At 33.0% G+C, this 20,984-nt stretch overlaps 1 long non-coding RNA gene and 1 other non-coding gene across 2 annotated transcripts in view; one reads left to right on the forward strand and one right to left on the reverse strand.

Moving 5' to 3' along the window:
* Positions 1 to 17,620: 17,620 nt before the first annotated feature.
* LOC108581646 overlaps positions 17,621 to 20,984 on the reverse strand; it is a 441,215-nt gene continuing 437,851 nt past the window's right edge. The window contains exon 8 of the long non-coding RNA XR_004178269.1: positions 17,621 to 20,854. This is a non-coding gene — a long non-coding RNA (uncharacterized LOC108581646). The remainder of the gene's footprint in view (positions 20,855 to 20,984) is intronic.
* LOC116270495 lies at positions 19,430 to 19,532 on the forward strand. Its single transcript, XR_004178522.1, has one exon. It is a non-coding gene; the product is annotated as a U6 spliceosomal RNA (small nuclear RNA).

A 20,984-nucleotide genomic window follows, 5' to 3' on the forward strand; every position in this document is an offset into this window, starting at 1 on the left:
ATGCCTTAGCTGTAAACTGTATAGAGTGACCACAAAGGACCACATAGGAAAGAGGATGTCTCAAGGTTTTCCATCATAAACATATATCCTCAGCAGTCAGCTACCTGTAATCCCCTCCTTCCCACAATGAAGCCATGACACTAATAAGACTTCTAGAATCTAGAAACTGCCATAGGGAGAGAGAGAAATCACATAATGAATGGCATTACATTTCTGCCACCTTGACAAAATAAAAATTAAATTGAATTATAGAAGAATAAACAAATTTATATTTCTTGCACAGCCTACTTTGTACAAAAGCTGGAATTACTACCTGCTACACAGACGGGTAAACTGAAATTCAGAGAAATTAAATTGCCTCATGTCACACTGTCCTCTGATATCCAGCAGAGCCACTGCAGCTCTCTTTCTAACACAATAATTGGAAGGAAAATTTTGATCTTACTTTATATATCCTTGTTTACAGGAATACTCCTACTCCTGGAATATGATGGCATAACTGACTTTAAACCATTTCTATCATGGCCATTTTTATCAAATAAAATATTATGCAGAATCCCGGTATCAAGAAAAGGTAAACATAGAGCTTCCTTTGATTGAGACATGAATGTGTACTTCCAAATTTCCTTGAATCACTTCTGTGGAATAACAGAACTCTGAAGAACAAGTTAAAGCTGAGTTAGTGGAAAGGCTACCTTACTCAAAGTGTGGAAAACTGGAACATACCCTCAACTCTAAATTTCACCAGTTGTCCATAGAGTAGAAGGCCAAGCTGCTCCGCAATGCAGTCCTTTCCTTTTTCTAATAAAGTGAGCTAATAATTTCTAGATCAAAAATTTTAAATGATTTGAACATATATATAACAATTTCAGATTATAGAAATTCTATCTATCCAGTCTTTTCATAGTTTCCTGGTGTTATGCAAATATTGTGCATTGTTACTCATACCTCTTCTTTTTCCTTTCAAGTAAGTAAAGTACCCAGTATCCATTACTACCATCTCTTGGAATAGCATTTGAACATACCAGCACTAATAATCAACTGGATATACAGAGTAGAAAATATCAGACACTAAGCCTTTAACAGAGAACTGCAAGAGCCAGAGATACTACAAAACATAACTATTTGAAGGCAGCCAAGGAATCCAGGACATAAGGTATTATAATTTTTAAAACGAAAAAAAACACATTAAGATAAGCTGACATTGTTTTCTACTTTCTACTTAGGGCATTCTACCATAAGTAAGTGACCCAAGGCAAAGGAAAACCAAAATAAAATGGTAGCTCAGAGGCTTCAGTAGTCATATGAGTCTAGGTGATAAAATATAGATTTCACTGCTCCCAAGGCAGCCAAGCCTTGAGGGGTCAAAGTATCAGAGAAAAAAAGGAATACAAACATACATGTGAGTCCAACACTTGATACTATTTTTCTCTTCAAGGCCTTTGCCAATTCTGAGGCTAAAAATAGGAAGACTCAGGGAAGCCAAATAGAAAATAACAGTTTAGCAAAGCTATTGACAATCTCATGGCACTTGGAAAACAAAAATTGGAGTTGAGCCTGACAAGTTGGAGTAATCTGGGGAACATAGAGGTTTTCAGTTGAGAACCCTGAAAAACAAATAGACCAGCCCTTACAAAGAGTGAAACTCAGCTTCAAGACAATTCCTGATCTCAAGGAAATCTGCTCATATTCCAATGCTTGCCAAAAGAAATGTAAATATGATCAGAAGATAACATTATATACAGACTGTATAATCTTCTTTCTATATATAATGCCAGGAAAAAGTAACTGGGCACACCAACAGATATGATCAAATAACTGGAAACCAAGAGGAGAAAGAAATAGAAAATTCAATAGATATAGAAATGATTCAGATGTTGGAGTTAAAGTTCAAGGACTTTACCATAAGAACAATTAATATATTTAAGAAAACAGAAGACAAGACAAATCCATAGAAACAATAAATGAAGTATTTAAAAATGTAATAACTCAGAAATAACTCAATACAAGGACTTATTGCACATTAGACACAGCAGCAGAAAGAAAAATATCCAGATAGAAGCCTGGTAGAAAAATGTAAGAGACAAATGGAACATGATGGAAAGTTCTAATAGAAATGTAATTAGTCATAGAAGGGATAGAAGCAATGTTTTAAGGCAAAATAGTAAAAACTTGTTCAAATTTTAAAAAAGATATAAAGTAACACACACAAAAATGTGAACCAAATGTAGGATAAATTCAAAGAAAAACAGACCTAGTCACAACATAGTAAAACTGCTTATACTCAAGGACAAAGGGAACATATTAAAAAGACAGAGATAAACAGATGATTTATGGATAATTATCTTCAAATGAGCAAAAACAAAACTTACAGCTGACTTTTCAAGAGAAACAATGAAGGCAAAGAGCAATTGAATTTGGTTTGAAAAAAAAAAAAAAGAAACCTGTGAAACTATAATTCTAAATCCTGCAAATATTTCTTTCAAAAATATCAATGATAAAGGACATTTTCAGACAGACAAAAACTGAAAGAAATAATTATCAACAGAGCTGTGACAAAATAACTATTAAAGGCTGTTCTACAGAGAAAGCAAAATGATTTCAGAGAGAAGTTTAGAAGTTCAAGAATAAATGAAGAGATGTGTGGATAAACCTATGCTAATACTGAATGAATAAAATATTAAAAATTATTATTGAGGGTCTTAGAACATGGAGAGAATTAGAGGCAACAATAGCATATATTTTGGTTGAAGAATAAGTTGAGTTAAATTATTTCTCATATTGGCAGAAAATTGGCTAAAATACTAACTTGTAATAAATTGTAATCAGCCAAGGATTCATATTGTAATATCTAGGGCAAACACTAAAAGAATAATAACGAGATATACAACTTAAATATAATTAAAGGAAATAATGAAATATTAAAATAGTTACCAGATTATAGGAAAAGGAAAGCAATACATTGCAGAGTATCTTCAAAAACTGATAGATACATTACCTTTGACTCAGCAGTTTTACTCCTGGCAGAAATGTATACATGTATACAAATTTACATGGTAGCGTTATTCTTAATATCAACAGTTTAAAAAATGGAACAACACAAATTTTTATCAAAGGGAGATTGGATAAGTAAATATTGGTATATTTGTACAATGAAATCTTATGTACTACTGAAAATGAACACACTACAGCTACAATAAAACATATAGATAAATTTTATAAACATAACATTAAGTAAAAAAAATCTAGACACAAAAGAGTATTTACTATAGGATACCATTAACACAACATTCAAAAATAAGAAAACTAATCTGTTTTGTAAAAACTTTTACATGCGAGTTACCTTGGAAGGGAGGTTACCATGATAGAACACTGGGCAAGCTTCTGGTGTATTGATAATGTGTAATTGCTTCATCTGGCTGGATGTGCCATTTTGTAATAATGTCTTCCACTGTATATTTAAAATTATGTGTTTTTCTCCACATGTAATTCAGTAATAAGGAGAAAAGCAGAGAAGACTGAAAATGTAGAAGCACTTTCGGTGTGGTGGATGAAGTCATTTAGATGAGAATATCAGTACTGATGTTCCATTAAATGAGGAAAAAAAATGATAGAAGCTTGGGGCAAAATAGTTGCTCAATATTTCTAAGGCACCAGCATACATTTCCATGCTGAACTGTTATTAAGTACCCCAGAATTGACCAGCATATTGTGGTAGGTTAGAAAATGTCTCATACCTTGAATAGCTTATTACAAGTCTAGTAAAGAGTTAAGTTATACACACCCAAAATAAAGAATAGTCTTTGTAAGTCTGTATCAAGAATAAAATGATGTAGGTAAAACTGTAATGTACAGACACTGAAAATAGAATGATCAATACTGGAGGAATAAGGGCAGAATCCATAGCGTATGGAGCTAGGCTTTAGATGGATAATATCACAGAACTACACTTTTTTGTTTGGCTAATGGGATTTATTATATGTCTTGTCACAGGAATCCTTTGGGGGAAATTAGTTTGTATGATTGTTTATTATAAGAAAATAATTACATTCTGTATTGCTTTTTGTGGATTTTTATAGCATCCATAGTAGATCAATTGAGCCACTTTTATAAAATGAGATTCACAATTTATTTTCTTCAGACTCAGTGAGAGGGATTTTGGCTGTGTGGTGTAAGTGGTGGTTGAAAAAAATCTGCCTTCTCTTCCTGGTCACTCTACAACATCATGCCATCTTCCTGGAGCAACATCGAATGGCACTGAGAGTTCACTGGAGGCAGGAAAGCCTAGAGAGACGAGCTTAGAAAGGATCCCTCGTGGCAGGTTTTCAGACCAGGGGTTGTTTTTACTTATTTATTTTCAAACTGCATTGACTAAAAGAGTTAATTTCCCCTGAACCTGTAAGCATCAGATGGGCCTGCACCTTCCGAGAACTCTTTTCTTCTTTAAAAGCACAATTGTTGTTCAGTTTCTCTCAGGTGCAGATTCATTAGCTCTTGACTGGCTCTCCTTGTTTGCCGACTACTTCTGGAAAAAGCCATTTACCCTGGTGAATGTCAAGGTTGTGCAAACTGTCCTTGTCATCAGTCTCTCTGGCAGAAGGTCAGGGATAAGCTTTCCTCAAATGGGCAGCATCAAACAAAGCAGAGACTGACTTAACTCACCAAAAGGAAGAAAGGAGGTCTGGGCAGAAGTTGATAAACACTCCTGTGGGCTTTGAGGACAAAAGATTAACTCTTCCCTTTCCACTTCAATACCTGTTCCCTGGAAGATGCCTTATAATATCTGGATATTTTAAAGCATATGAGTTATGTTTATTAAGTAATGAATAGCCACTTGTATCTATCAGTAGTTATATCTCTATCTGCATATCTATCATCTAACTCAATTTTTTAAACAAGTATTATACCTTTCTGTTTCCAATTTGTAATTATATTCTTGTATCTTACTCTTGCTCTGATTGATCTTTTTTTTGTTATTTCTCTCCTCAGTTTACTTTTCTCGCCCAACTTTTATTTTAGTTTCAAGGGCACACCCACAGGTTTCTTACATGGACAAATTCTGTGTCGCCAAGGTTTGGTGTACAGATGATCCCGTTACCCAGGAAGTGAGCGCAATACCGACAGGTAGTTTTTCAACCCTCACTCTCTTCCCACCTTCCCCCAAGTAGTCCCCCTAATCTACTGTTCCCAACTTTATGTCCATGTGTACTTAATGTTTAGCTCTCACTTATAAGTGAGAACATGCAGTAGTTAGTTTCCTGTTCCTGTGTTCATTTGCTTAGGATAACTGTCTTCCAGCTGCATCCATGTTGTTGCAAAGGACATGATTTAATTCTTTTTTATGGCTGTGTAGTATTCCATAGCATACATGTATGCTATTTTCTTTATCCAGTACACTGTTGATGGGCATCTAGGTTGATTTCATGTCTTTGCTATTGTGAGTAGTGCTGCTCTGAACATATGAATGCATTTGTCACTTTGGTAGAATGATTTATTTTTCTATGAGTATATATCTAGTAAGCAGATTGCTGGGTTAAATAGTAGTTCTAGTTTAAATTCTTTGAGAAATCTCCAAACTGCTTTCCACAGTGGCTGAACTAATTTATATTCCCACCAACAGTATATATGTGTTCCCTTTTCTCTGCAACCTCACCAGCATCTGTTATATTTTTTGACATTTTAATAATAGCCATTCTGACTGGTGTGAGGAAACTCATTGTGGTTTTGATTTGCATTTCACTAATGATTTAGTATTTTTTCATGGATTTGTTGTCCACACATGTGTCTTCTTTTGAGATGTATCTACTGTCTGCTCATGTCCTTTGCCCATTTTTAAATAAGGTTATTTGTTTTTTTGCCTGTTTTTTTTTAAAGTTCCTTATAGATTATGGATATTAGAACTTTGTCAGATGTTTCGTTTGTGAATATTTTCTCACATTCTATAGGTTGCCTGTTTACTTCTTTAGACAAATGGTAAACTACACATGAAGCACTACCACATTCTGAAATAGTCATATTTTAATTAATTTTAATAGAATAATATAATTTTGAAGTCAAAAGGAACATCAGTATTAAACTAGTCCAGCCTTCCTCCCAACAAATAAATCCTCTGCAGCAATTTTGGCAGTGATAACCCAACCTCAGCTTGATCACTCGTAGTAACTGAAACATCCATCCCTGCCTCACAGGAAGGCCACTCCAACGTGAGGAAGCTTTTATCATTAGAAAGTGTTGCCTTGTGCTTAGCTAAAAATCCATCTCTGAGGAAGTTTAAACTGTTGGCTCAAGTCCTGTCCTCTAGAATGATAAAAAACTAGTCCTTCCTCAACACTCAGTTCTTCAAATGTGTGGAAGAGTAATCACACACCTTGTAGGTTTTCCCTCTCTTGGTCAAGTATCCCAATCCTTACATGAAATGACTGCTAAATAAGGCACTTTTCTGTTTGTGCTCCTCTGAATAACCATTCATTTTTGCAGTGGTGGATCCTCCTTAAAATGTGGGATCTAAAAATGTGAACCATATATTTCAGATGTTTATGAATACATATTTATGTATTACATAGTATATGCTTTCATATATTTATTATTCTTCCAATGCATCAATTCCCACATTGATTCTCTGAGGAATTAATTAATACCCAAAAGACTTTTTAGATAAGCTATACCCAGGCAGATTTGCACTTGTATGCTCGTATTCCAATCACAAGTCACATACCAAGTATGTTTTTAACTTATTGTATCAAAGTTTTAACTTAATTATTTGCTAGCCATTCTTGACCACCCGTTATATTAACATATGGAAGCCCATATTATTCTTCCAAAAAATTACTATGAACCTAGTATACTATTCTCTCAGATACACCATTAGCTGTACTCCCCACTTCATGTCTTCTCCTCAGAGTTTTACTGGGAAATTTTGTTTTACTCTTTCAAAGGTATCTGCAGAGCTCTTGGTCAAATCACAAAAATATAATCCTACATAATTTTAGTGACCCAAACACTTTTCCAACATAATAAGTCCTACTTTTTGGTCCTCAAATTCAAAATTATTCAGAAATAAATGTTGATGTCTACTCACAGCTGCATTTGTTCAATATCAAGTAGAAATGTGACATCATTGAGGTGCTTCTTACAGCCTTTGCATTTTGTCTTCTGTATATAATCCTGATTTTACTTTCCCATGACTTTTCTCAATGTTTTTTTCTGGGATTTTAATCCTGTAGATTTTCTTCAATCATCTCTAGAATTCCTCCATATCATGTAATTACCTGAAGCATTAAAAAATGTTCCTCCTTTGCCTGTTTTCTTTTTACCTTCGCCTCTGGCAAGCAAACAAACTTCCATTCATAGCACATGCAACAGTTGAGTACTTGAAGGAGGAAAATTAACCTAGAACACAACAGGGCATTAGGGTGGTTCCTGCAGTTTCACCCTCTGGATATCCAGAGGAGCTGCTGCCTTGTATGGCTTCTCTTAGCAACTGACTTGTAAATTGTTATGACAGACTATACTTGCCTTGTGTATTCCCTACTGAAGTACTTACTTTTGAAAGTCAGCCCAATGACCCAACTGTCTGACCACACTCTTCATGTCCTAGTCTTCCAAGGTTTTAACAATGGACAGATTTACACTCCTAGATAACAGCCTCACTTTCTTAACACCTAAAAATACCAAGAATTTTAGAAGGCTTTGCTCTAGAGTTTTCCCATCTTTTAGAAATACTTCTATTTTCCTGTTTGCATTTAACCCTTCCACTGTCCCCAAGCCGCCCCCTACACTTGTTTAGACACTTAACAACTTAGACCTGGGAACCTGCGATAACTTTTGAATTGATTACCCTGTAGACTTGAAACCCCAAATCTATTCTATATGCAAGCTCAAAATTTACTTTTGCATTTATTTCCTGACTCAAAGGCTCCTAGTTTTCCAGAGTGTACCAACCAAAACCTCATCTCTGTAGCTAGGCTTTCACAGTAATAAAACAGTTCTAAGCATAATAATACTTAGTTTTATGTTTTAACAAATATAGGTGGCACTGTAATGAACATAATTTAAGCCATCATCTGAGATCCTTTATAATTATTCTTTTTCCTTAAAAGGAGTCTTTCCATTACTCATTTAACAAGAATGATCCATTTAGAACTATGAAGAGCATAACAAACCCTTCATGAAGATCTGTTGATTTTGATAATCCCAGAAAATGCATACAGATATTGAATCAGTCCAGGAAATATCAAGGATGAGAACAGTTCTAAACTGAGTTTATTGTTACTGTTTTTTCTAGCGCACCCTCATTGCCACGAGGCTTCCCAGGCCCCTCAGGAAAAGTGTACTAAGAACTCCCAACATTCATTCCCTTCCCCTCTCCTCCTATTGATGTCACAATCTGCACAGGTCGTGAGCGGAGAGGCTCACTCAGACAGCACCTGCTAAGAGGAGGAAAATCAATTTTCATCATCCAAAAATACAGAACTGCTGGCACACAAACTAGTCACTCAAGGTCCCTAGGGTCTAAAAGGGAAGTCCCACTAAGAAAGACATATGTTTGGAACAAAAGTCAATACTTTCTCCATGTAACCAGAATAATAAGGGAAGTAGGGAATGAAGAGGCAGCGGATGGAATGTTCCCATGTAGGTCTCCAATTCCACAATAAATATCAAATGGAATATAGAACCATTTTTGCATCACAGTACTTGGTGGAGATCTTTCTGAGAGTAATCTATAAATTCTTTGATATTCTCATCATTCTAAAAATGCCAAATTCAGCTGAAAAGAATAACTTACATGTGATTCATGTTTTACTATGTTTACTGCAAATTTTACTACTTTTCATTAGGACTTTTTATTCCTGCTTTTTTCTATTAGACACTTAACTTATATTTCAGGTTAGAATTTTATAATTTGATTCCTGAGATGATTTGTAGAAAAAGACAAAAGTATAGATTTGCATTCTTGAAAAAAATAACTCACAGAGAGGCTGATAAAATCACAAATCCATATACCTTGACACAAGTGAGTGCTACAGTAATACTTTCACCAACATTTTAATTCACATTTTAATCACATAAGCAATGCACAAACACAAATTTATTTTGTAAATGGAAGCAATATGTAGCTAGAGCTAAAGTGAAAATCTCACTCCACACAGCCCCAATATCACTCCTCTCACAGAACTGATCACTGCAACTGTTATCATGTAAATGCATCTTCTACACTTTGTCCTATTAATTTACATAAAATACATATTTCCACATGCGTGTTTAATATATAAAGTGCCTACTTTTTCATAAATGGGATAATATTTAATATTGTTTTATAACAATTTTCCAATTAATAACTCTTTTGAAGATCTTTCTATTTCAGTATTTGTAAATCCACCTTAATCGTTTACATTTCTGAATAGTTTTCCATAATATTGGTGAACTGAATTCATATAAATATTTGATTACCAAAACATTAGAATCGTTTATCCCCAATTTTTCTCAATTATGAAAACAAGTGCTATAATTAGCATCTCTTTACCTACTTCCTTGTGTGCTTTGCAAGCATTGCTCAAGAATAAATACTGAAAAGTGGAATTTCTAGATCAAAGTTTATGGGAATTTTGAATTTTGATAGAAACTGGAAAATTGCCCCTCTAAAAATATCTATGCAAGTTTTCATGCCCTTCAATAGTGGATTATGGTTCTTTTTCCTAAACATGTTCAAATAATTCCTAAGTATTTTCAATTCTTTAGAGTGTCTTTTTTACATTTTAATTTTTCTGTTTTGTGTGTATGTGTGTGTGTGGTTTAAGGTCTCTTTAAACTTACCCATTATTTCTATTTTTCCTAGTGTTGAAACCACCTATTAATTTTTTGTACAATTTTGTATTGAGATATATGTTTTCCTTGTTGAGTTATTGGAAACACATACACACACACACACACATATATGCATCTGGATAAGAATGCTTGCGCTTTTATATGTGTTTCAGTTATTTTCTTTCAACCTGTCATTTATCTTTTATCTTAGGCTGTAGAATCTGTGTCACAGAGAAAATTTAGTTTTTATGTCAAAAAATCTGTCAATCTGGAAAGCTTTCTCAACCCCAAGGTGGAAAACACTGTCCTAAATTATTTTCCTCTTCAAAATCTTCATTGCCTTCCTGGGTTTTTGTTTATTTGTTTGTTTTTGTTTTTGTTTTTTTGCTTTAAAAAAAAAACCTTTGGGCTTTATTATTTCATTCAAATTCAAATACTTATTAAGAATGGATACTGAATTATTTGAAAAATACTTTATTCTATATTGAGATGATCATATATCATTTCTTTTATTGATTTGTTCTTTTTTTAATAGATCCTCTCATTTTGAACCATTATTGCATTTCTAAGATATAACATATTTGTCCAGGATTCAGCATTATTTTAACAGGTTATCTATTACAAAATAAAATTTATATCTATTGGTTACATTTGTTGATATTTGATATATTTGTCTACATTTTTCTTCTATACTTAATAATAAGATTGTCCTTTTAGTTTTTTTTTTTTTTTTCCTTGGCTTTTTTTTATATTCGTGAATTCTGTATTCATCCAATTTGGGAATCAAATACAGCATTATTATAGAACAGACTGGGAAAGTTTCCTTCATTTTTTTTCTAGGTTCTGGACTACTTTTGTAATTTATGATTTTCTTGAAACTTTGGGAAATATAATTGATATTTACTCTTTACACATTTTTAAAAATTCAGGTATTAGAAAAATATAGAGAACTGCACAAAATATAGCTTATAGCCAGTGACTATCACAAGTGAACCTCCACATGAATACTAGCCACATCATGAGGTAGACTATTACCAGGAATCAATATGCCCTCCTTTCATGCCTCCTTCCAGTCACTGCCCTCTTCCTCCAAAACTGCAATCAATACCCTGATTTTGAACATTATAATATAGTTGTGACTGTTTTTGAACTTTATGTAAGTGGTATCATATAGCATGTGGCGTCCCCTTTTATATCTGACTTCTTTTGCTCAACATTCCATGTCTGTGAATTCATTCATGTTTCATCATGGAGTAATAGTACATCTATTTCACTGCTGTATCATAGCCGCTTGTATAGATATATGACTTATTAATTTGCCTATCAAATGTATTGTTTCAGGTTTGGGCTATTATAAGTCATCCTTCTGTTGACATTCTTTGATTTTTTTTTTTTTTGGCACATATGTGCATGTATTTCTACTGGTTATTCCAAAGAGTGGAGTTGTTTTAGGAGATAATGCCGAACAGTGAGTAGTGTTAGCTGACATTCTCAGCAACAGTGACGCATCAGCAATGCTCCACAGCTGCTATTTCAGCTAAAACTTTCCATTGTCAGTCTTTTTCATTTAATTAGTATGGAGAATGCATACTGACATTTCAGTTATTTCAATTTCCATCTTCCTTTTGAGCATCTTTTCCATATGTTTATTGGTCACTTAAATATTCTCATTTTGAAGTGACCATTTAGGTCTCCAAATCATTTGTAGGTAAGGGAGGTTGTGTGTTTTCTAGAAGCTTTAAGGTCTCTGTCCCAGATGAAATAAATTTTGTTACTGGTGTAAAGTAGGGGTCAAAAAATGTCTATTCCCAATATGGATATTCAGTAGACCCAGCAAAGTCAATGAAAAGGTTGATCATTCCTACTTTCTTACAGGAATCTCTGTCATAAATCAAGTCTCCGTGTGTGTGTGTGAGTGTGTGTGTGTGTGTTTCTGAATGTGTTCTATTCCATTAGTATAGTATATTTTTCAATGCCATATTGTTTTAATTACTGTAGCTTTAACATAACTCTGATATCTAACAGAACAAGTTCTTGCAACTTGCCTTTGCTACTCCTGCCTTTTTCTTTTCCATATACACTAGGAATTAGCTTACCAATTTCCATAATACAATCTGTTGGATAATTTGTTTGGGATTGTATTGGATCTAAATATCAATTTTGGGGGAATTGCTATTTTTATCATTTTTAGTCTTCCAATCAATGTATCACCTCTATTTATTTAGAAACTATTTTCTCTCAATATTGTTTTATAGTTTCCTGTGTAGACATCGCATACATCGTCCATTGATCTGTCCCAAATAACTCCTTCTTTTTGCAAATTAAAATGGTTTCTCCTGATACATTTCTTCTTCTTTTAGAGGTAACTAGACAATAATATATTGTAATTTATACAAAAATATATTATCCTTTTATCTGTAAACTTGTTACACTCATTATCTGAAAGACTTTTAGATTTTTATGATTATGACTATATTATCTTTGATAGTATAAATTTTAGTTCTTTTATTTAATTCTTATATATTTTGTTGCTTTTAAAATCTCTTTGCCTTGAAAATGACCTTTAGTACAAATTTCAAAGGCATTGATAGTAGAAAACACCCTTAAATCATTCTCAATCTTGAATTCCCTTCAACATTTCCTTACTAAATATGATGTTTGCTACAAGTTTATTCATAGTTATAATTTCTCAAATTAAGAGAATATATTTTTATTCCTAGTTTGCTAGGATGTTTTATGTGTTTGTTTTAATCATAAGTAGAAAACGTCTCTAAAATTTTTTTTGTATTTATTTAAAAATTTTTTACTCTGTTGATGGGATGAATTATGTTAATTAATTTTCAAATGTTAAATAAATTTTGCACTTTTGAAATAAAATCAACTTAAGAAGAATGGCTATTTTTATTTACTGCTACATTTGGTTTGCATTTTGCTCTTAGTTTGTTTATAAAAGTTTTCCTCTTTGTTAATAACAATTCCAGGTAGTTGTTATTTCTGTAATTCCTTGTCAGTTTTGGTGTAGAGATTATGCTTGAAGTGGTAGTATTTCCTAGTTTTATTTTTGTTTTTTGTTCTTTAGAGGAAGGTGCATCAGATTGTCATGACTTTCTTCTTAAATAACTGGTAGAATTCATGAAAGAAGCCATTTCACCATGGAGGGTTGTTTTCTTTTGTCCATAGAAGACTTTTCATAAGAAAGTCATTTTTAACAGTTAAATACATTTGAATTTTCTATTTTTTCTTTTTTCTGTTTTTGTAAGAGAGAACTTTCCTAATTTGCTTATTGTAAGTTTTTTGTTTGTTTGTTTTTTGTTTTTTGTTTTTAACGGGGTCTCCCTCTGTCACCATGACTGGGGTGCAGTGGTGTGATCTCAGCTCACTGCAACCTCTGCCTCCCAGGTTCAAGCCATTCTCCTGCCTCAGTTTCCCAAGTAGTTGGGATTACAGGTGCACGCCATCATTCCCAGCTAATTTTTGTATTTTTAGTAGAGATGGGGTTCCACCATACTGGTCAGGCTGGTTTGGAACTCCTGACTTCAGGTGATCCACTCGCCTCGGCCTGCCATGCAAGTAATATTTTTAAATGTCTGGCATAAAGTTTTCAGAGTAAAAAACTATTATTATTTGTAGGATCTATAGCAATGTCCCTCTTCATTCCAAATTTTATTCATGAATTTTCTCTCTTTCTACCTCTCTCATCAGTTTTATCAGTGTAACTGAAATTTATCAGTTTCAGTAAATATTTCAAATAATTAATATTTAGTTTTGCTGCATGTTTGTTTTCTTCTATTTCTCTAATTTCTACTGTATTTATGATTTTCTTCCTCCTGTTTTCTTTGGGTTTCATAGTTTTTTCCACCTCTCCCTCCAATTTCTTTAGATTCATGCTCAGGTTATTTTTAATCTTTATTATTATATACATGGATCTAAAGTTATAATTATCCCAGTTAATTTCCTTAGCTCTAATCTTCAAGTTGTAATATTTTTATCATCACTCATTTCAAAGAAATTTCTAGTTTCCTCTATAATTCCTTTTTTGAATCAAAACCTACTTAGAATTATCCTTCTTAATTTCCAAACATATGGAAATTTTTGTTATCTTTTTGTTTTTGTTTTCTAGCTTAATTTGCTCTGTGGTCAGAGAACATTCTCAGCATGAAGACAATCCTTTGAAATTTGTTTAGACTTTCTATATGAATCAGCAGATGATCTATTTTGGTTAATGTTTCATGTGCACTTTATACAAATTCATATTCTGCAGATGTTGGAAGCAGTGTTCTAAATCAATCACATCTTGTTTGTTAATTGTGTTGTACAAATATTCTATATTCTCACTCTTTTATTCTCTGCTTTGTTTTATTAGTTAATGAGAGAATTGTCTTAAAATGTACCACTATGGTTATAGACTTTTTGGGACTTTTTTGCTATAGCTTCATCAGTTATTTTTGCTTTATATATTTAAAGATATGTTTTAGGTAAATATACAAATTTAAAATTATTATTCCTTCCTGATGAATTGGATCTCTTGCCATTGCAAAATAGCCTCCTTAATTTGTTTTAACAATTTTTTGCCTTGAAGTCTTCATCTGATAATCACATGGTTACAAAGCCTGCCTTTTGGTTAGTGTTTGCATAGTACACATTTTCCATTCCTTTAATTTTTACCTTTCTGTGACCTTATATTTAAAGTCTTTTTAGATTTGCATTTAGTTGGGTTTTTATTTTTTTGCTTTGTCTGAAATTTTGCCTTTTTTGGAGCATTTATTCTACCTATACGTAATGTAATAGCTAATGCGAATTTTAAAAATCTAAAATCACTATTTCCTATAAGTTTGTCTCACTTCTTTTATTTCGTTCTTCTTTCTATCTAGTTTTGGACTAACTGAAGTTTGCTCTTTGTAATCATTTTATTTCTTTCTTTTATTATCTTGGCTGCTACTTTTGTTTCTTTATTTTGTGATTACACAAGAAATTAGAACATATATTCTTGACTTTAAAAAGTTTATATAAGATGGGTTTTCACTTTTTCCTAGGCATTTCATGGGCCTCAAAACAGTTTAACTCCGTTTACCACACTCATGTCTTACAAGCTACCAATTTTCTATATTTTAATTTTAAGTGCATGTATGCAGGTGTGCGTATAAAACCTGAAGGTGTATTAGTCATTTTATTTTTTCTAGTCAATATTCATTTAGGCAAATCCAAATGATTAACTTTTGGTACTCTTTTTTTTCTTTCTTCATACACTAGATTATTTTCTTTAAAGAATACTCTTCAGAAATTCTTTTACTGAGTTACTGGTATAAATATTTTACTTTTTTCTGAAAATTTTTTTTTATTTCAAAAGGATATTTAATTTATGTTAACCTTTTATTTTTCAGCACTTTAAAAATATCATTTCAATATTTTCTGTCTTCCATTGTTTCTGTTGAGAGGTCTGCTGTCAGTCAAGTTGTGGCTCCTTTCAAAGTAATTTGTCTTTTTGCTCAACTGCCATTCAGATTTTCTTTGTCCTTGGTCCTCAGTTGTTTTACCATGATAGGTCTAAGTTTCTCTTCATTTGTTTTATTTGGAACTCATAGTCATTCATTTATAGTTTATATTTGTATTTTAGGCATTCTCTCTTCCAATATCATTCTCTGTCTTATATTCTTTCTACTTTTCTTCTATGTCTTAGCATGTATGTTAGAACTTCCCATTTTGCATCTTTCATTCTCTCTTCTGTTTTTCTCCAGTTCATTTGTCTATGCTGCACTTAAGACTTTTTCCATCTGACCCCATCACTAGTTTACTAATTATCATTTTAACTCTACCTAATATGTGATTAAATCTATACATTGAGTTCTCAATTGTGGTAATTATATTGTTAAACTTGCCTAAAATGTTGAAATATATTTATTTATAGCTCCCAGTTTTGTTTTTTTTTTTTGTCATTGTTTGTCATAATTCTAGTTCAATGGGTCAGGTATCAGCAAATGCACTGAAGTAAAAGAGGCTCTAGATGCTAGGCTTACCTCTCTGTATTTCTTTTTCGTCTTATGTTTTAGTCTGATAAATTCTCAGTGTCCTACTAGCTCCTCAATGACTTCAAGCATATATATATATATCATACATATATATATGAAATTTATTTATATATATTTAGTTTTCATTTTTTTCAACCAGATAATTTTTTTAGGTTTATCAACCGAATATTTTATTTAAACTATCTACTCATTATTACCATGATTAGAAATCCAGAGTTGATGAACTTTCACTGCCTTTCTATTGTTACTGATCTAGGCAAGATTTCCACCTTTTCTTTAATCAATTTGATCAGGTTTTTTTAAATTAATTTTTTTTTTTTTTTGAGACAGGGTCTTGCTCTGTCACTCAGGCTGGAGTGCAGAGGCACAATCATGGTTCACCGCAGCCTGAAACTCCTGAGCTCAAGTGATCCTCCCATCTCAGTCTCTGAAGTAGCTGGGTCTACAGGTATCTGCCACCATGCCTGGCTTATTTTTAAATTTTTTTTTGTAGAACCAAAGAGTTAAAGACTAGCCTGGGTGACATACAACCATTCAAGTAATCCTCCCAAGTTAGCCTACCAAAGTTCTGGGATTATAGGCATGAGCTACTGCACCCAAACTATGTATGTTTACTTTATTTGATCTCTGTTCTTAACACTATTTTCTTTCTTCTCCTTACTTTGAGTTTAATTGCTCTCTTTTTCTGCTCTCTCAGGGTGAATGCTTAGATTATTGATTTGAGACTTTTCCTTTTTTCTCATGTAAGAATTTAATGCTATAAATTTTCCTCTCATCACTACTCCATCTGTGTCTCACAAATTTTAATATGCTATGGTTTTCATTTCATTTATTTTACTGTATCTTTAACACTCCTTGAGACTTTCTATGTGATTCATGAATAACTTTAAATTGTATGTTTAGTTTCCAAGTAGTGTGGTGATTTGACCTTTATAATTCTGTTATTAGATTGTCATTTAATTGCATGGTTTTCAGAGAATACACTTTATTTGATCTCAATTATTCTTAATACTTTTGTGTTTGTTTTATGATCCAGGATACAGTTGATCTTAGTATATGTTCCATAACTACTAGAAGAGAAAGTATATTCAGTTGCTTTTGGAAAATTATCTATAAATAGAAGCTATTGAGATTTCCCATAACCTTGGTCATTTCCTGTCTAGTTGTACTATCAATAGTTGAAAGAGGGATGTTGAATTATAATCTAATTGTAATTATGAATTGTCTACTTTTTCTTTCAGCCTCATCAGTTTCTGCTTCATGTGTGTTCAGCTCTGTTGTACGGTGCATACATATTTAGGATTGTTATATCTTTCTTCTCATTGAATTGATCCATTAATGATTCTGTAATGTTCCTCTGTGGCCCTAATAACTTTCTTTGCTTTGTGATATGGTTTGGCCCTTTGTTGAATTGTAATCCTCATTGTTGGGGAAGGGACCTGTAGGAGGTGATTGGATCATGGAGGTGGATTTACCCCTTACTGTCCTCATGATAATGAGTGAGTTCTCATAAGATATGGTTGTTTGAAAGTGTGTAGCACTTCCCCCTTCACTCTTTCTCATGCGCCCACATGTAAGATGTGCCTTCACCTTCCACCACATAATTTCCTCCCTAGCCATGCTTCCTATACAGCCTGTGGAACCGTGAGCCAATTAAACCTCTTTTCTTTTCTTTATAAATTACCCAGTCTCAGATAGTTCTTTATAACAATGTGAGAATGAACTAATACACTTTGAAATCTATTTTATGTGATATCAACATAGCCACCCCTGCTTTCTTTTTATTAATGTTTGCATAGTATACCTTTTTCTATACTTTTGCTTTAAATCTGCCTATATCGTTATATCTGAAGCAAGTTTCTGATGTACAACATATTAATGGCTTGTTATTTTTGTCCATGCTGCTAACCTCTATCTTTTAGTTGGTATGTTTAGTCCTTTCATAGTTAATGTAATTATTGGTATTTCAGGGCTTAATTCTTTCTCTGTTGATTTTCTGTTTGCTTTCCGGGTTTTGGTTTTTTTGTCCTGTCTTTTTGTGGATTCAGTGTATATTTTATGATTCCATTTTGATTTATATGCAGTGGTTTTGAGTTTATATCTATACATAGTCTCAGCGAAGGTTCCAGATATTATATAATATATAAGTAGCTTATCAGAGTCCACTGCTATCATTATTTTACCAGTTTGAGCAAACCATAGAAATATTCTCTCTCTTTACAACCATTTATCCTTCTATATTCATTATACAACTATCTTAAAAGTTTTGTCTACATACAGTGAGAAACACGTTAGAGAAACACAATTTAGAAAACTAAAAAGAAGGCATTTCCATATTATTTACCTATATATTTGTTCTCTTTTTTATTTTCTTTCTAATGTTCCAAAAGTCCTTCTCTTATCATTTTTTAAAAAACTTATTTAGTTAAGAGAACTTTAGTTTGCCAGTATCTTAAGGTAGTTCTGCTGGCAGCTAATTCTCTTAGCTTTCTTAAATCTGAGAATATCTTAATTCCCCCTTTGTTCTTGGATTCAGATTGATTTCAGAGGGTAACATCAGCAGGAATAACAGAGTAATGATATCCAATAATTTACTCCTTTATACAAGCAATGAAAATACTGACAAAAAGAGGTGAAATAAATACTTTCAGTACTCTGAAAATTAACCAAGCTCAAGAAGGATTTATTCAATAAAAGCACTGTGGTAAGATTGTGGTAATAACAGGACACTGTGGCATTTTAACTGACCATTTTTCTATTGTTCTCTCTCTCTAGATCTACAGAACCTTTGAAAATAAAAGTCCTCACAATCAATGTAGGCATTGAAACCAGCAACTTCATAGCCGTTGGTAGGGGCAGACAGGTTTTGGGTTTGAACTTCCTCAAAAGTCCTATAGCCACAGAATTGTCATTATCTGACTTATCTGGAAGTTCCCTGGAAACCCCAATTTGCATGGCGTTTCCTTATTATTATTTTTTATACTCAGAGTTCACACTCTAAAAACAGCTTTTTCTCCATGGTATTTGTTGGAAATAATTAGTGGTAATTGTTTAATATTGCAGCTGCTTGAGGTGAGATAATAGCTGGGATAAACAAGAAGCTGACCAGAAAAATAACTACAAGGGGAAAAAAATAGGAAAAGAGTTGTTCATAGGAGACTTTTAAAGTACTAAACTATTCCTGGGAATCTAGAACACCATATACATGTGGTTAGGAAATGCCCAGGAAATACTTGAGAAGGCTCTACTCTTTCAACTTTAGCCAACTTTGAGGATCTCCCCAAGCAGGAATAAAAAGGAAAGCAGAGTTGCAAACTCCTTGCAAAGCATTGAAGGCATACCCCAACACACACAAAACCACCTTTGAGAAGGCAGGGAAAATTATTAGTTCAGTGCATTTAAGAGAATCGTAGTTTAATCATCAGCTGGCCAATAAGCTTAACTGTCCACACAGGACAAATAAAAGAGATACCACAGAATTACTTATGGAAAGTAAACAAATAACCACAAAAATAACAAACAGCAACAGCAACAACCCTGGGAAAAGTGTAAGGAAATCTGATTTTCAAAGTTGCCACATTGTTTAACTACAATATTTAGTGCTTGTTTTGGCAGCACATATACTAAAATCAGAATGATACAGAGAAGATTAGCATGGCCCCCACACAAGGATGACATATAAATTTGATTTTATAATTTTATGTGTTAATTTGATTGTGATAATCATTACACAATGTATGCATATATGAAATCATCACATTGTGCACACTGAATATGTGCAATCTTTATTTTTAAATTAAATATTTAAAAATAAATATATATATTATTGAAAATTATAAGAGATGCAAAATTATGAGAAAGTATGACCCACACACAGTAAAAATACCAGTCAATAGAAACTGGCCTGTGAAACTCAGAAGTTGTCCTTACTAGAAAGACTTTAAACAGAGTTTAAATCATCTATTTAAAATATATTCAAAGAGTTGAAGAAAACTATGTCTAAATAACTAAAGGAAAATACAAGAATGAAGTATCATGAAATAGAGAATATAAATCAAAAACTAAAAATTATAAAATAGAACCAAAAGATAAATTATTGGTTTAATTATCAATAGATTAATATTTATAGTAAATAAATAAAAGCTAGTTTGGGAGAATGTGACCATAGATAAATATTAATAATTTATCAATAGATAAATTATTGAGCTGAAAGCTATGATAACTCTCCTGTTTATATTAAAAATGAAACGCTCAGAGCTAGGCAGTCCAGGACTGGTTTATTCCTGCATGATTTTAATCTGTCATCACCTGGGACCCCTGGAAAGAGAAGTCTGAAACAAAGGCTAATATGTAGGACGTTTATTTGTGAGCAGGAATGGCAGATGGAGGGAGTGTATGTGCAGAGAAGGGAATGACAACACTGGACAACATTGCTTTATTTATATAAAATCACTATGGATCACCTGTTGGAATGTTCCTTGGGAGGCCAGATAAGCCTTTTGCAAAATATATCAGGGCTCTTTGACAGAAAGAAAGAAAAAGGAAAGCATGGATATCTTGGCTACATTTCCAATACCCATTGGAAAGGGTATTTTTTATTCCCAACATGTGTTAACTCTTTTCATACACTACTACTAACACTTACGGGTTGCACTTCCTTGGGTGCTGAAGAAGTTCCTATTAGTTTTCCATATGAAGGTAAAATGATTAGAGATTCTGTAGATCAGGAAGGGAGAGGTGCATGGCAGGCTTCACCAAGTTGTTTTGTTGTACCTGAGCAAAATTAGTCATCTAGCAATGGCTGGAATAATAGAAGAATGCATGGAGGTGTTTAACAGAACACTGATGTCGTAGATTCCTTCCATCTTTTTCTGCTCCATCTTTACTGTGTAGCTTCCATTATCTAGATCTCCTTGGAGTCAGGTCCAGCATGTTGCAAAAACCGTAGGCTAATAAAAGCAAGAAGGGGAAAGGGAGGCTGGGTGATGCAGTTTTCCAGCTTGGCACATCCAGTAATGCAGAGCCTGTGTTTGTAAGAGGAGGAAAAGGAGGAGAATGGAAATTGGCAATCTCTATCACAACTCCTAGTGAAATTTTGAAATAGGAACAGGACATCTGTGTGCCTTTAGCCTTCATTTTTAAACTTATTTTATC

The sequence above is a fragment of the Papio anubis genome, chromosome 14, assembly GCF_008728515.1.
Source record: "Papio anubis isolate 15944 chromosome 14, Panubis1.0, whole genome shotgun sequence".
NCBI lineage: Eukaryota > Metazoa > Chordata > Mammalia > Primates > Cercopithecidae > Papio > Papio anubis.